The following is a 16,365-nucleotide window of genomic DNA, read 5'->3' on the forward strand; positions in this document are numbered from 1 at the left end:
GGGGGGTGTGGGGCACGTCGGTGTGAATATCAACACCTCCCCCCCCCCACAGCCCTTACTCTCCCTCCTACCTGGTGCAAAGAGCGAAACAACTACAGCCTTCACTCCGTTAAATTTGGAAAGTTGACGATTTGGAGACGGTGGGGTTGGGGGGAGTGAATAATAGTTGGAAAAGAAAACACATCGGAAGCTTCCAAAGTGACAGATTAGAGATGCAAACTGGGGAGAGATTGCCGATTAGTTTTGAACTGTACTAATGCAGGAGATCTCAGTTCCCTGTTTCCAGCGGTTGCACCAAAGTCAGCCAGGTGGAAAGCATCGAATATGAGTTCCCAGATTGGAGCTGTTAATCTGATCCAATCAGGGAGCCCTGGCTGACAGATATAAACAGGAGTGTCAGGGGTTCTGATCACTCTGTGAACTGGCTCTGAGGGAGCCGGATCAGTGTCAAGGGCTCTCCGTGAGTAAACAAAGGAGGACTTGGTGACAAGATACCGGCCTCTGGGGAGTTGTTTCACTAACCGTGTGGGATCTCAGTCCCTGTCATTATGGGATCAGCTGCGGGAAGGATTGCTTTCAGGCTGTGAAGATCACCATCTCTGCACTTTCAGGTTTGGTGTTTTCCAGCTACATTCAGTCCCAGGGTCTGACTGACTAATCTGATGAGAGGGGGCTCCCTTTTCACTCCTCACCATCTCTGCCCTCTTTTCTCTTTCTTCCACTTCATTTCTCTTTCAACTTTTCTCTCATTCCTCCACTTTCCTGCCCTTTCCTTTCTCCCACCCTCCTTCACCACCCTTCACCCCATTCTCTCCCTATTCTCACTCCACTCTCTCTCCCCTCCTCTCTGTCCTCCCTTCCCCTCCCTTTTCTTCTCCCTTTTCCTCCTCTCTTGCCCTCTCTTCCTTTCTTATCTTCCTTCTCCCTTCGTTTCCCCTCTTTCTCCTTCATTCCCCCATTCATCCTTTTTTCATTCCCTCACTTCTCTTACCCTGCCTTCTTTACCTCCCTCTCCCCTCTTTCCACCCCCTTCCATCTCCTCTCCTCCTTCTCTGATCCTTCTCTCGCCCCTCCCTTCAAACAATCACTAAGCCTTCTGAGTTGGACCCTGGCAAATTGGGGAGCTGGGGGAAGGGATAACAGTGGTGGAGCATTGGGGCTGGCTGTAAACGAAGCAAGGGGAATGGGAGGAAGCAGCTAAAGTTGATTGAAGCTTCTTATTTTCCTGGCCACTACCATCTGAATATTGAGAATGGCCTTCATTATTTATCTTGCAAAAAAAAACTGTGCCAAAAGGGTGAGCTAAAATTTACAAAACTGAAATCAATGAATAAATCATCCAACCAACTAATCATATCAGCTCTGGTGCTAAATCAGCTCAGTCATGCTATTGTCCCAGAGGTTTCTCCCCATCAATCCCCTAAACAATATAATTAGCCACCACTAATTAACAGCAATAATTCTATGCTCAGGGATTATGACAAGCAGCCATTACTTGTTTAAGCTTTTAAAGTGATATATGAATAAGTACTTGGTCCCTCTGATGGTTGTCAATAAAGAGTGAACCGCAGTGATTCTCCATGCTTCAGATTGTTTGTGAATCCAGATTCTGTGGGTAAAGTAAAGCATTAGCCAGAATTACCATAGCTGATCAGGCCTTGCTGGAATTATGTCTGAGCGTTAGGTGAGAACAGAACAAATCCTATTGATGTCTCTACCACAGTCTGGTCATTTGTTGATATGTTTCGCTTATTTGATTTCCAAACAACAAAACTATGGAATGCTTTCCTGACTCCAGTGCCCTCTCCTGCTTTTTTTTAAAGGATTGAGTTGTTATTCTGAATGTACTGTGGAAGATAGCAGATCCAATAGTTAACATTCAAAATGAATTCAGGTAATAGCAATGAGGGGAAAGCAGGAGTGTGAATTGCAACTCCAAAGCAGTTTACAGACATGACGGGCTGAATGGCCTCCTGTTGCGTATGATTCACATCAGTACAATATAAGCCTTCATTAATGCATGACACAATGGAGGAGAGAAAGCGAGGAGTGATTATGAGAACAGACTGGCAGCTAACATAAAAGGGAATTCCAAAATCGATTATGATGTAAACAGTAAAGCAGTTGTAAAAGGACAACAAAGCTGATTAGTGATCATAAAGGAAACCTTTACTTGGGGGGGAAGCATGGCTGAGGTACCACATGAATACTTTGCCACTTTGCCAAATTTCTGCTCTGATCACAGTGAAAGAGGAGGAAATTCAGACACTAGAAGGATTGCAACTGATAAGAAAGCAGTATTGGATAGGGTCCACTTGAAGTGGACAAGGAACCAGAACCAGTGAGATCCATCCAGGAATACTTAGAGAAGTAAGAGTGAAAATTGTGAGGAAACTACCAAAATGTTTCAGTCTTCCATAGATTCAGGGTGGTGACAGAGACTAGAGATGTTCCAACATTATACCTTTGTTCAAAATAGATTCTGAAGTAAAACCCAGCAATTACAGACCGGTCAGAACACCACCACTGATAAAGTCAGGACAAAAGTAATATACTCATGGAATAACATGGGTTATTAAAGAAAGCCATTGTGGATTTCCTCAGGCAAAATCATATTGATTTATCTTGCTGGAGTTTCTTGAAAAGATTACAAAAGAAGGTTGATGAAGGCAACATTGTTGATGTGCACATGAACTTTCAGAAGGCATTTGACACAGTACCACACATCAAACTGGATAGTAAGCTTAGAGGACATGGAATAAAATAATTTGAATATGAAATTGACTGAGTGATACAAAACAGGGTGTAGTGGTAAATGGATGGCCTTCGGGCTGGAGGAAGGTTTGTAGTGGAATTCTAGAAGAGTCAGTGTTATATATTCATGATCGAGACCTAGGTGCACAGGACACAATTTCAACATTTAAGAAGAATACAAAACTTGGAAACATTGTCATCTCTGAAGAAAGTAGTGTAGGACTTCAGAAGGATGTAACAAGATAGTGGAGTTGTTGGATAAGTGGTAGATGAAGTTCAATGTGAGGATATATGAGATTATTCGTGCTGGTTGGAAGAAATAGAGAGGCAATATGAAATAAAGGCGACAACTCTAAAAGCTGTGGAGGGAGAGAGGGATCTGGTACATTTGTTCATGAGGGATCAAGTACAATTTGGGAAACTGTGAGGTGATGCACTTTGTTAAGAAGAATAGAGGCATAGACTATTTTCTAAATAGGGAAAGGCTTCAAAAATCTGAAGTACAAAGGGACTTGAGAATTCTATTTCAGGATTCTCTTAAGGTTAACATACAGGTTCAGTTGGCAGTTAAGAAGGTAAATATAATGTTAGCATTCATTTCAAGAGGACTAGAATACAAGAGTAGAGATGTGGTTGTGGTTATAAGTTTGCTCGACGAGTGGTAGTTTTGTTCTCAGACATTTCATCACCATGCTAGGTGGCATCATCAGTGAGCCTCCAGCGAAATGCTGGTGTTCTATCCTGCTTTCTACTAATGTGTCTTGGTCTGTTAAGGTGGGTGATATCATTTCCAGTTCTTTTTCTCAGAGGTTGGTAAATGGGGTCCAAATTTATTGATGGGATTCCGGTTTGAATTCCAGGCCCTCTAGGAATTTCCATGCATGTCTGTGTTTTGTCTGTCCCAGGATGGATGTGTTGTCCCAGTCGAAGTGGTGTCCTTCTTCATCTGTATGTAAGTTCATGATAGCTGGTTATGTCTTTTGTGAAGTTCTGCTAAGGCTGTGTCAGGCTGTGGACAGACTGCAATTGGAATGTTGTGAGTAGTTCTGAGCTCAATATGGAAGGAATGATATGCTGGTGGTGGAGGGGAGATGAGGTTTACAAGAATGATCCTGGAGATAAAGTGTTTGTCATATGATGAGTGGGTGAAGACTCTGGGTCTGTACTCAATGGAGTTTAGAAGGATGAGGTGGCACCTGATTGAAACTTACAAAATACTGACAGGCCTGGATAGAGTGGACGTGGTGAAGATGTTTTCACAACAAGAGTCATTAGGACCCCAGGGCACAGCCTCAGAATAAAGAGACAATCCTTTACAACTGAGATGGGAAATAATTTCTTCAGTCAGAGGGTGGTGAATTTGTGGAACTCATTATTACAGAAGGATCCCCAAAGTATTACCTGGGTTCCTGGATGAATAGTCTAGCGATAATGCCACTGGGCCATTCCCTCCCCTTGCAATGGAGTTGTGGCAGAGATGAGTTATGAGACAAGAGTGGAGAAGGATATCTGGTCTGCGTGGACAAGTTGGACTGAAGAGTCTGGTTCCATGCTGTACAGCTCCATGATTCTAAGTTAGGATTGTATCCCTGGAGAAGAGAGGGTTGAAGGGAGATCTGATGGAGATACTCCAAACCAAGGGGTGCCTCGACAGAGTAGATCTGGAAACATTATTCCCATTCATGAAAAATTGTAGTATGAGGGGGCATCAATGTAAAGTAATTGATAAAAGATTTAGCAAAAGTAACTCGAGGAATAATGTTTTTGTGTGGCAAGCGGCTGGAGTTTGGGAAGTACTGTCAAAGAGTATAATGGAGGCAGGTTTAATCAAGACTTTAGTAAAAGAGTTTGACAGCTATTTTAAAAAGAAGAAAGTGCAGGGTTATAGGGAGAAAACAGAAAAATGGCACTATCATAGAATCCCTTGGAATCCCAACAGGCCATTCAACCCTTGGAAGAGCATCCCACCAGACTATCTCTGACCCCATCCCTGTAACCTTGCATTTCCCATGGCTAATCCGCTAAAAGAAATGCTTATTTGGACACCCAGTGCAGACATGATGGGCCAAATGGCCTCCTTCTGTTTGTAACACTTCTGTGCTTCTGTGATTTATAACAAATCACAAATGAAGTAAAACAACGATATTGGCATTCAATAAGTTTTGATGCAACCTAATTGATCCACCCAATTGTTACGGACTAACTGGGAAGAAATTGCCTCCAATGATAGGATGGTAAGTAAACAGAGAACATAGATTTAAGATAATTGGCAAGAGGAGAGATGGGGAGAAGTTATTAACACAGTGAGTTGATGTGATTTGGAATGCACTGCCTAAAGGATAGTAAAAGCAGATTCAACATTAGATTTCAAAAGGAAATTAGATTAATTCTTGGATAGAATTAATATTTGTGATATTAATTATTGGCTCCTTCATAGAAAAAGTGCAGCTGTGATCAATCAAATTGACCTCCTTCTGAGTTGCATAATTTTTCATATGTCCCTTCAACTTGGTGATGTCTTAATACTGTCGGCCTTGCCAGGTATCTCAATAAGATTAAGAGGCTATGATGAATGTTAGTTCCTGTGTTTCATTTGATCTGAAACATACAATAGTGTGAGTTGTTGCAATATTGTGAACTAGGGAAGGTCGTATGTTGCATTGTTGGCAATTGAATAATTGCTAATTGAGCCACACGGAACAGAAGGAAGCCATTCAGCCCATCGTTCCTGTGCCATTTCTTTGAAAGAACCATCCGAAAGTACTATGTTTCTGCTGTTTCCTCCTGCCCTGCAAATGTTGTGCCGAGACAGAATCATAGAGTCATACAGCGTGGAAACAGACCCTTTGGTCCAACCAGTCCACACCAAGCACATCCTGAAACAAAACCTGACACAGGTCATTCTGCTATAATGCATGTTTCGTTATAATGCATGAATTCGCCATAACACAATTGACGAATTGGGGATACTGTTTCTAAAACAACAAGTTTTAAAACGTGCTTTGGTTGTAATGCGATTCCAGCCCCATTAGTTTAAATGGTGCTGCTATTATGCGATTTTCTTATAACACGGGATTGCACGAGAGTGGAACTACTGCATTACAGCAGAACTGACTGTACCTGTTTTGTATTGAAAGTTAATAGGATAGTGAAGATGTTTGCTATGCTTTCCTTTAGTGGTCAGAGTATTGAGTACAGGAGTTGGGAGGTCATGTTGCAGCTGTACAGGACATTGGTTAGGCCACTGGTGGAATATTGCGTGCAATTCTAGTCTCCTTCCTATTGGAAAGATGTTGTGAAACTTGAAAGGGTTCAGAAAAGGTTTACAAGGATGTTGCCAGGATTGGAGGATTTGAGCCAAAGGGAGAGGCTGAATAAGCTGAGGCTGTTTTCCCTGGAGCGTCGGATGCTGAGGGGTGACCTTATAGAGGTTTACAAGATCATGAGGGACATGGATAGAGTAAATAGAGTCATAGAGCTGTACAGCATGGAAACAGACCCTTCAGTCTAACTCATCCATGCCAACCACATACTAGAATTAGAATCCCTACAGTGTGGAAGGCCCTTCGGCCCTTCAAGTCCGCACCGACCCTCCGAAGAGTACTCCACCCGATCCCATTCCTCTACATTTACCCCTGACTAATGCACCTAAACTACACATCCCTAAACACTAGGGGCAATTTAGTATGGCCAATTCACCTAACCTGCACATCTTTGAACTGTGGGAGGAAACCGGAGCGCCCGAAGGAAACCCACGTAGACATGGGGAGAATGTGCAAACTTCACACAGACAGTTGCCCGTGGATGGAATCGAACCGGGGTCCCTGGTACTGTGAGGCAGCAGTGCTAACCACTGAGCAACCATGCCACCCCTAACCAAACCTAATCCAGCATTTGGCCACATCCCTCTAAACCCTTCCTATTCATATATCCATCCAGATGCCTTTTAAATGCTGTAATTATACCAGCCTCTTACCATTAAGAGTATAACTCCTGCCCTGATTTGCTTTTCTAAAATGCATCACCTCACATCTATCTGAATTAAACTCCATCAGTCACTCCTCAGCCCATTGGCCCATCTGATCAAGATCCCGTGTATTCTGAGATAACTTTCTTCGCTGTCCACTACACTTCCAATTTTGGTGTCATCTGCAAATTTACTAACTATACCTCTTATGATGAAAAGTAGTGGACCCAGCACCAATTCTTGTGGGACACCACTGGTCACAGGCCTCCAGTCTGAAAAGCCACTGAGATGTTTGTATCATCGATAATCACAGGGGAGATGCCGGAAGACTGAAGGTAGGCTAAGGTGGTGCCACTATTTAAGAAAGGTCGTAAAGAAAAGCCAGGGAACTATAGACCAGTGAACCTGACTTCGGTGGTGGGCAAGTAGTTGGAGGGAATCCTGAGGGACAGGATGTACATGTATTTGGAAAGGCAAGGACTGATTGGGGATAGTCAACATGGCTTTGTGCATGGGAAATCATGTCTCACAAACTTGATTGAGTTTTTTGAAGAAGTAACAAAGAGGATTAATGAGAGGAGAGCAGTAGGTGTGATCTGTATAGACTTCAGTAAGGCGTTTGACAAGGTTCCCCATGAGAGATTGGTTAGACCTCATGGAATACAGGGGGAACTAACAATTTGGATACAGAACTGGCTCGAAGGTAGAAGACAGAGGGTGGTGGCGGACAAAGTCTTTTTCTTGGGTTGGGGGAGTCCAGAACTAGAGGGCATAGGTTTAGGGTGAGAGAGGAAAGATTTAAAAGGAACCTATGGGGCAATTTTGTTCACACAGAGGGTGCTATGTGCATGAACTGAGCTGCCAGCGGAAGTGGTGAAGGCCAGTACAGTTACAACATTTAAAAGGCATCTGGATGGGTATTTGAATAGGAAGGGTTTAGAGGGATATGGGCAAAGTGGTGGTAAATGGGACTAGATTAAGTTAGGATATCTGGTTGGCATGGACGACTTTGACCGAAGGGTCTGTTCCTGTGCTGTCCATCTCTATGACTCTATGATTCTATTGAATCTGCAGCTTCCAGCTTTTCAAGCAGCATGTTTCAGATCATAACCACTTCTTCAGAAAAAAAACTGTTTCTCCATGTTGCCTGTGCTTCTTTCTCCGATCAGCTTAAGGCTGCATCCTCATGTGGCTGAGATTCCTGACAGCGGAAACACTCTCTCCTTGCTTGCACTTATCAAAACCCTTCATGATTTTGATTCTCTCAATCCTCTTAGTTGTTCTGCTCTAAGGATTTCTTGACTGTAATCAGAACTGAGGAGGTAAGGGCAACAAAACAAAGTATCTTCGCTCCTCCAGCGAGGCCCAAATATTCAACAGGGAATCATTTTGAGAGCAGTTATAGTTGCTGCATTAAAATACATTAAATAGCCTTCATATTCTGTAATTATCTTTTGTTCTTGTGCACAGAATAACGGTGATGATAACAGAGCTCAGAGGTTTATAACTATTAGGGAAGATTTCCCTGGAAAAGTGATGACTAATTGATGGACCCAGAGAGTCATAGAGATATACAGCACACAAACAGACCCTTCAGTCCAAATCATCCATTCTGACCAGATATCCTAAATTTATCTCGTCCCATTTGTCAACATTTGGCCCATATCCCTTTGAACCCTTCCTATTCATACACCCACCAGATGCCTTTTAAATGTTGTAATTGTACCAGCCTCCACCACATCTTCTGGCAGCTCATTCCATATATACACTGCCCTTTGCGTGAAAAAGTCACCCCCAGATCCTTTCAAACTCTTTCCCCTCTCACCTTAATGCTATGCCCTCTAGTTTTGGACTCCCCCACCCCCGGGTAAAGACCTTGGTTTTTCACCCCACCCCTCAGCCTCCAATGCTCCAGGGAAAATAGCCCAACCTATTAACTGTGAAAGGCTTTGATGGACTTGAAATCTCATAACATTCTACCTATGGGTCAAATGTTGAAAAGTGGGACTAGTGGGGTTTTTAGTTGGTGCAGACTCAATGGACCAAAGGGTCCCTTCTGTATGATTTGCTTCTGTGATTCACGAGTGAATGTAGAGAAACAGTTTCCACTTTTGGGACTGAAAACAAAAAGTTATAAATGTAGGATAGTCACTAATTTATCCAAGAAGGAATTCTGGAGAAATGTTTTTGCCCAGATAGTGATGAAAATGCCATGTAAAATGGCTGAGGTGAAAATTCTCCAGGAAAGCTCTATTTGTATCTGAGGGAGAAAGGAACAGAAGGATATGATGATAGAGTGAGAGGAAAAGGGATGAGAAGAGGCTCCAGTGGAACATAAGTATTGACAAGAAACAGCTGGGCCGAATGGCCTGTTTTGTTAAGTCAATTTCCTTGCAGTTCTATGTAATTCAAAGTTAGCTCCAAAGTACTGGGTTGGGGCTGAAGAATGGGGGAGGATGGTGGAAAGGATGCCTGCTCTCTGCTCACTGATGAACCTATTTTGGCATTGCAGCTTTTAACACTGGTCTAAACCTCTTTGATGTGCAGAACACCTTCAGGTCTGAATGCCTTTTGACATATATTCAACTTGAAGTGGTTTCCCGGATCTGCTGTTTTGTATTTCCCCAGCAAAATGACAAGAAACGTGAACTGACATCTCTCTGACTATCCTTTCATATCTACTACAAAGATGATGTCTACAATAAGAAAAACAATCTTATATTTATTTGCATAACTCTCCTTAGACCGGAGAAGGCTCAATTGATTAGATTACTTACAGTGTGGAAACAGGCCCTTCGGCCCAACAAGTCCACACCGCCCCGCCGAAGCGCAACCCACCCATAACCCTACATCTACCCCTTACCTAACACTACGGGCAATTTAGCACGGCCAATTCACCTAATCTGCACATCTTTGGACTGTGGGAGGAAACTGGAGCACCCAGAGGAAACCCACGCAGACACGGGGAGAATGTGCAAACTCCACGCAGTCAGTCACCTGAGGCGGGAATTGAACCCGGGTCTCTGGCGCTGTGAGGCAGCAGTGCTAACCATTGTGCCACCGCCCACTGGAGGGGTTCAAAATTATGAATGCTTTTCAAAAAGACTAAATAAGGAGAGAGTGTTTCCAGAGCAGCAGGATCAGTAACTGATGGTTACAGAGTTAAGGTGATTAGCAACAGAAGCAGAGGAAACAAGAGTGCAACGTGTTTTTTAATTCATTCGTTCATGGAATGAGGACATCACTAATTGCCCATTCCTAATTGCCCAGAGGGCAGTTGAGAGTCAACCACATTGCTAAGGTTCAGGAGTCACATGTAGGCCAGACCAGGTAAGGATGGCAAATTTCCTTCCAAGGGCATTAGCTAATATGACCAGCAATGGTTTAATGGTCATCAGTAGAATCTTACTTCCAAATTTTCATTGAATTTAAATGCCACCATCTGTCATGGCAGGATTCAAACCCAGGTCCCAGAACATTAGTGCGGTCTCTGGATTCCTGATGAAGGGCTCCTGTCCTAAACATCGATTCTCCTGCTCCTCAGATGCTGCATGACCTGCTGTGCTTTTCCAGCACTACACTGTCTCATCTCTGGATTAATAGGCCAGTCCTAATACCAATAGGCTATCACCTCAGTTGCTGTGATCCTGTATGCACTGAGAGTGTGGTCAAAGTACATTCACCAGTAACTGGGCACATTCTTCATGGAGTAACTTTTCATCTTATCGAGCAAGGATGGGGACTGATTGGACAATTCTTCTAAGGAGCATCCCTCTAGACTTCCCCCTGACTGAGGATGAAAGATCAGTCCTCAGCAAAGGACTCACCTTCATCCCCCTCCGCTCACGCATCAATGAATTTAATACACGCAGTGACGTTGAACACTTCTTCCGTCGCCTCTGCCTCCGAGCTTACTTTTGCAATCAGGACTTCTGCCCACCTTCCGAGGATCCCTTCGCCCACCTCCAACACACTGCATCCACCTGGACACCCCGCGCTGGCCTATTACCAGCCCTCGACCTCTTAATTTCCAACTGCAGCTGGGACATTAACCGCCTCAACCTGTTTACCCTCCTCCCCCACTCCAACCTCTCACCCTCACAACGCGCAGCCCTCCAATCCCTCTGCTCCAATCCCAACCTCACCATCAAGCCAGTGGATAAAGGGGGCGCAGTGGTAGTCTGGCGCACTGACCTCTACACCGCTGAAGCCAGACGCCAAGTCGAGGACTCCTCTTCCTACCGCCCCCTTGACCATGACCCCACCCGCCATCATCAAACCATCATATCCCAGACCATACAGAACCTCATCACCTCAAGAGATCTCCCACCCACAGCTTCCAACCTCATAGTCCGGGAACCCCGCACTGCCTCCTTTCCAAGATCCACAAGCCTGACCACCCTGGCCGACCCATTGTCTCAGCATGCTCCTGCCCTACTGAACTCAGCTCTACCTACCTTGACACTGTCCTATCCCCCCTAGTCCAGGAACTCCCCACATACGTTCGAGACACCACCCATGCCCTCCACCTCCTCCACGACTTCTGTTTCCCCGGCCCCCAATGTCTCATCAATTTTATCTTTCCACCCTTCAGGCACTCTGCCTGTATTCTTGATGAAGGGCTTTTGCCCGAAACGTCGATTTTACTGTTCCTCAGTTGCTGCCTGAACTGCTGTGCTTTTCCAGCACCACTCTAATCTAAACTCTGGTTTCCAGCATCTGCAGTCATTGTTTTTACCTATTTCTTTTAAGGAGCCAGTCTAAGATAACAGGCTGAATGTCCATCTTCTAATCTGCCCCACTCTTAAGAAAAAGCATATTCCGCAATCTCAGGCACGCTTTACAACCAATGATGTAGATTGGAATCATTTGTGGTTTAATAGCCTTTGTAATGTGGGAAGTGGAGCAGCCAATCTAGGGACGGGAAGATCCTTCAATAGGAGGTGAGAGGATGACTATACCTATCAGTGACAGGAAGGTTGGCCAGGGCAACAGGGAGGAACATACCTATCCCTTTCTACAAACTTGAGGGATCATTTGCACCCACCTGATACAGCCTCAGCTTTCTATTTTATCCAAAAGGCAACAGCTGTATCAGTGCCACACTCTCATTGCACTTCATCCAAGTGAAGCATACAATCCCTACAGTGTGGAAGCAAGCCACTTGGCCCATCAAGTGCACAACAAGACTCCATAGAGTATCCCACCCTATCCCTGTAACCCTGCATTTCCCAGGACTAATCCAGCTAGCCTACACATTCCTGGACACTAGAGGCTTTTCAGCATGGCCAATCCACCTAACCTGCACCTTTTTTTGGACTGTCGGGGAAAACCGGAGCACCCAGACAAAACCCACGCAGACAACAGGGGGCGAGGGGTCCACACAGACAGTCACCTGAGGCTAGAATTGAACCCAGGTCCCGAGCACTGTGAGGTAGCAGTGCTAATCACTGAGCCAATGTGTGGAGGTGACTCGATTTCACACTCAAGTCCATTAGATGGGACTTGAATCCACAACTTCCCCACCCTGCAGCAAGAGGTCTAACAAGAAAGCCACGACCTATAGTTTAGATGATTGAGGCAATCAGGCTGGACCTTATCGATTTGAGGTCAATCTCACACAGGAACCAACTCAGTTCTTTGTGACACATCTCCCCCTGGCAAATTGGACCATCAAAGTCCAGTTTGTAATCTTCTTCCCTTGACCAACTCCCCCAAACTTTTGACCGCAGCACATAAGCATTTAAAAAAGACATCCTCTCCCAAATTTGGGTTTTAATGGATGGAGTAGATTGATTGAAACAAGCAGATCAGCTCTGATTTTATCAAATGGCTGAAGAGGCTTGAGGGGCTGAGTAGCCTACTCCTGCCCCATGTTCTTATTTTTGTGACCACTTGACTGATTTATGCCCCTTTTGCTAGAAAATGGGGTTAGAGTAGTTAGGTGGTTGTTTTGGACTGATGTGAATGTGATGGGCCGAAGGGTCTTTTTATATGCTGTAGACCTCTGCAAGTCTATGACTTTTGCCCTTCAATGCTGTGAAAGGCCACAAGAAGGTTCTAAAATTCAAATCCCCTTTTCCAATAATGCAATGAGTGAAAAATATTTTCTTTTAAGAGGAAGTTTTATGCATTCTTGTAGCCCCTATTTCTTCTAAATTGAAATCCCTGGTCCAGGTGGGGTTCTGAAGAGAAACCTGCCTTAAATATGCTAAAATGTTGGCTCTGAAAATGTTGGGACAGGAGCAGGTCATGTGGGAGTCTCTCTCCACAATTCCAGACCTTAGACTCCTTCATAAAACACAACAGTAGCACCAAACTGTGGTGGGATGTCAGGATATTTTAAATTGTCTGTTTGTTTTGCATTTGAAGTGCATTTAAAATAAAGGGCAGAAGGCAAATAATTCACTATAAAAGGAGGGGTGTTTTGAGCCAGGATAACTTGTTGCAATATATTTTTCATCCAAATCAGTGTTATCTGAATTAAAACAATACATTGGTGTTCAGTACAAACCTACTGCATCCCTTGGTGCAGCATGTACCCTACCTCCCCTATGATCTGGCCATCACAGTGATAAACCAGCTTAGTTCACTGGATAGCACCATTATCATTGAATCGTGGGTCCAGTGCTGAGGGAGTGATGCACAGAATCCCAATACTGCTAGTGAGATAGAAACTAAGACACACAGCATTTCTGTGTGGAAAGAGTTTATTGACTTCCTCAGTCTCAGTTCACCAGCCCAGCATCACTGCATGTTCTCAAAGACAATTGATATGCACCAACTACTTCTGTTGATTAATGTCTGTCTCTCAACCAACATCACTTACACCGGTTATCTGATTGTTACAACATTGCTGTGTGTGGAATCTTGCTGCCTACAAATTGGCTGCCACGTTTCCTACCTTACAATGAGGACTATGCTTTACATTATACTTTTATTTGCTGTAAAGTATTTTGGAATGCCCTGAGATCATGGGAGGTGCTATGTAAATGGAAGTCTTACTTTCCTTACAAAAATTGGGTAGATTGTCGGTCTTCTGTTTACTCCGAGTGCAAAAACATCTTTAATCCCGAAAAAAACCCCAACAACCTTGCTCAGCAGTAAGGCTGCAGCTCATTTAATTGCATTCCAAGGTTTCTCCTTGATCTTCTGTGTAACTCCTGACTTAGGTGTTGTTGTCAGGACACCTTGTTAGGGAAATCAGACTTCAAAGGGTCTCTCAGTTGTTCCCTCCCAACAGCTAAGAAACTTTCTACCCTGTTCATCATCTTTCATCCCCAGCTGACAAAAGTCAAGAATTCATCAGAAAGCAGAGGTAATAAGGGTTCCTACAAGTTATCAAGCCTTTCTGAAGATCAGCATTAATATATTATCTCCAACTTATATGAACACACAAATTAGGTGCAAACATAGATCACTCAGCTCCTCGTACCTACACCACTGTCCAATAAGATTACAAGTGATCTGAATATTCTCTACATCATTGTTACCCCTAAGTCCTGATAACCTCTCCCTTACTTATCAAAACAGAAAGTGAAGGTCACTATGAAAATCTGTTACCGTTCCTTCACGGTCACTGTGTCAAAATCTGGAACTCCGTCCCTAACAGCATTGTGCATCCAGCTACACAAAATACACTGCAGCAGTTCAAGAAGGCAGTCTAGATTAGATTGGTGCTGGAAAAGCACAGCAGGTCAGGCAGCATCTGAGGAGCAGGAGAATCAACATTTCGGGCAAAAGCCCTTCATCAGAAATAGAGGCAGGGAGCCTCCAGGGTGGAGAGATAAATGGTTGGGGGGGGGGGGGGGGGGGGGTGTGCAGTGGGGCTGGGGAGAAGGTAGCAAAGAGTACAATAAGTGGATGGGGGTGGGGATAAAGGTGATAGGTCAGAGAGGAGGGTGGACCGGATAGGTGGGAAGGGAGGTAGGACAGGTCATGAGGGCGGTGCTGAGCTGGAAGGTTGGAACTGGGGTAAGGTGGGGGGAGGGGAAATGAGGAAACTGGTGAAACCATCCACTTATTGTACTCTTTGCTCCCTTCTCCCTAGCCCCACTGCATCCCCATTTATCTCTCCACTGGGGGCTCCCAGCCTCCATTACTGATGAAGGGCTTTTGCCTGAAACGTCGGTTCTCCTGCTCCTCGGATGCTGCCTGACCTGCTGTGCTTTTCCAGCGCCACTCTAATCTAGACTCTGATTTCCAGCATCTGCAATCCTCGCTTTTGCCTAGTTCAAGAAGGCAGCTCACCACCCTGTATTAGAGACTTGAAGGAAGGAAATGAATATATTGTAGCCAAGTTCACAGTCAACATTAAAAAAAAAGGTAGAAAGGCAAAAGGCATACACACAATTTACAGAGATAATTGTGTCCTCCACAACCACCTGATGAAGGAGCATCACTCCGAAAGCTAGTGCTTCCAATTAAACCTGTTGGACTATAACCTGGTGTTGTGTGATTTTTAACTTTGTGCACCCCAGTCCAACACCGGCATCTCCAAATCAAGTTTACAGAAAGACATTGATAGGTTAAGTAAGTGGTAAAAAAGTTGGCAAATGGTGTATAGGGTAGAAAATGTGAAGTGGTCCATTTTGAATGGGAGAACAAAAGGACAGAATATGATGTAAATGAAGAAAAACTGCAGATAGCTGAAACATAAAGGGACTTAGGGGGACTTGTGCATGAAACACGGAAAGCTAGCACACAGGGGCAGCAGGTAATCAGGAAGGGCTAATGAAATGTCAGTCTTTATTTCAAGAGGCCTGGGGTATGAGAGGAGGTAAGTCTTACTGTAACTGTACAAGGTGCTGGGGAGACCACAGCTGGAGTACTGTGAGCAGGTTTTGGTCCCTTATTTTAAGAAAAGATATTTCACTGGAGGCAGTTCGGGAAAGGTTAGTATGATCTTTGGTGTGGAGAGATTGAGTTATGAGCAAAGTTTAAACAGGCTGGGACTCTGCTCACTAGAGTTGAGAAGAATGAGAGGTGATCTCATTGAAACGTATCGGATTGTTAAGGGAGTCGACAGGGTAAATGCTGAGGGGATGTTTACTCTCACGGGAGAGTCTGGGACCAGAGGGCATTGTCAGGGCACCAATTTAAGACTGAGATGAGGAGCAATTTCTTCTTTCAGAGGATTGTGAGTCTTTGGAACTCCTTGCCACAGAGAGCTGTGGGGGCAGATCCTTGTGTATACTTAAGGCTGAGACAGAGAGATTCTGGATCAGGAAGGGAATGAAGGGTTATTGGAAAGGCCAGGAAAATAAACGTGAGGAATTTTGGATCAGCCATGATCTTATTGAGTGGTAGAGCAGGCTCAAGGGGCCGAACAGCCTACTCCTGTTCACATTTTCTATGGTCTTACCCCTTCTCAAGGACAATGAGTGCCCACAACCGGTGAATGAAAGGTGATCTCACAGGCTGCTCTCTCGTTAGAGTGAGTGTAACTGGGGGTCACTGCACCTCAGGCAAGGGGCGAGGTTGACAAGGCAGAGTGATTTGACAGTGATTTCACCCAGTAGGGGAATTGGGCACACTTTGTTGATGTTACCCAACCTCACAAACCAGCCGTCCAGCCTACTGAGCTAACGATGCCCAAAAGAAGGATTCATCAATTAATTCTAACCCCATCTTCTAAGGAAAGA

At 44.4% G+C, this 16,365-nt stretch overlaps 1 protein-coding gene across 5 annotated transcripts in view; it reads left to right on the forward strand.

Annotated features, from left to right (window-relative positions):
* Positions 1 to 16,365, forward strand: part of LOC140462848 (delayed-rectifier potassium channel regulatory subunit KCNS2) — a 52,906-nt gene that overhangs the window by 25,237 nt on the left and 11,304 nt on the right. The window lies entirely within an intron of this gene.

This window comes from Chiloscyllium punctatum, chromosome 37 (genome assembly GCF_047496795.1).
Source record: "Chiloscyllium punctatum isolate Juve2018m chromosome 37, sChiPun1.3, whole genome shotgun sequence".
Taxonomy (NCBI): Eukaryota; Metazoa; Chordata; class Chondrichthyes; order Orectolobiformes; family Hemiscylliidae; genus Chiloscyllium; species Chiloscyllium punctatum.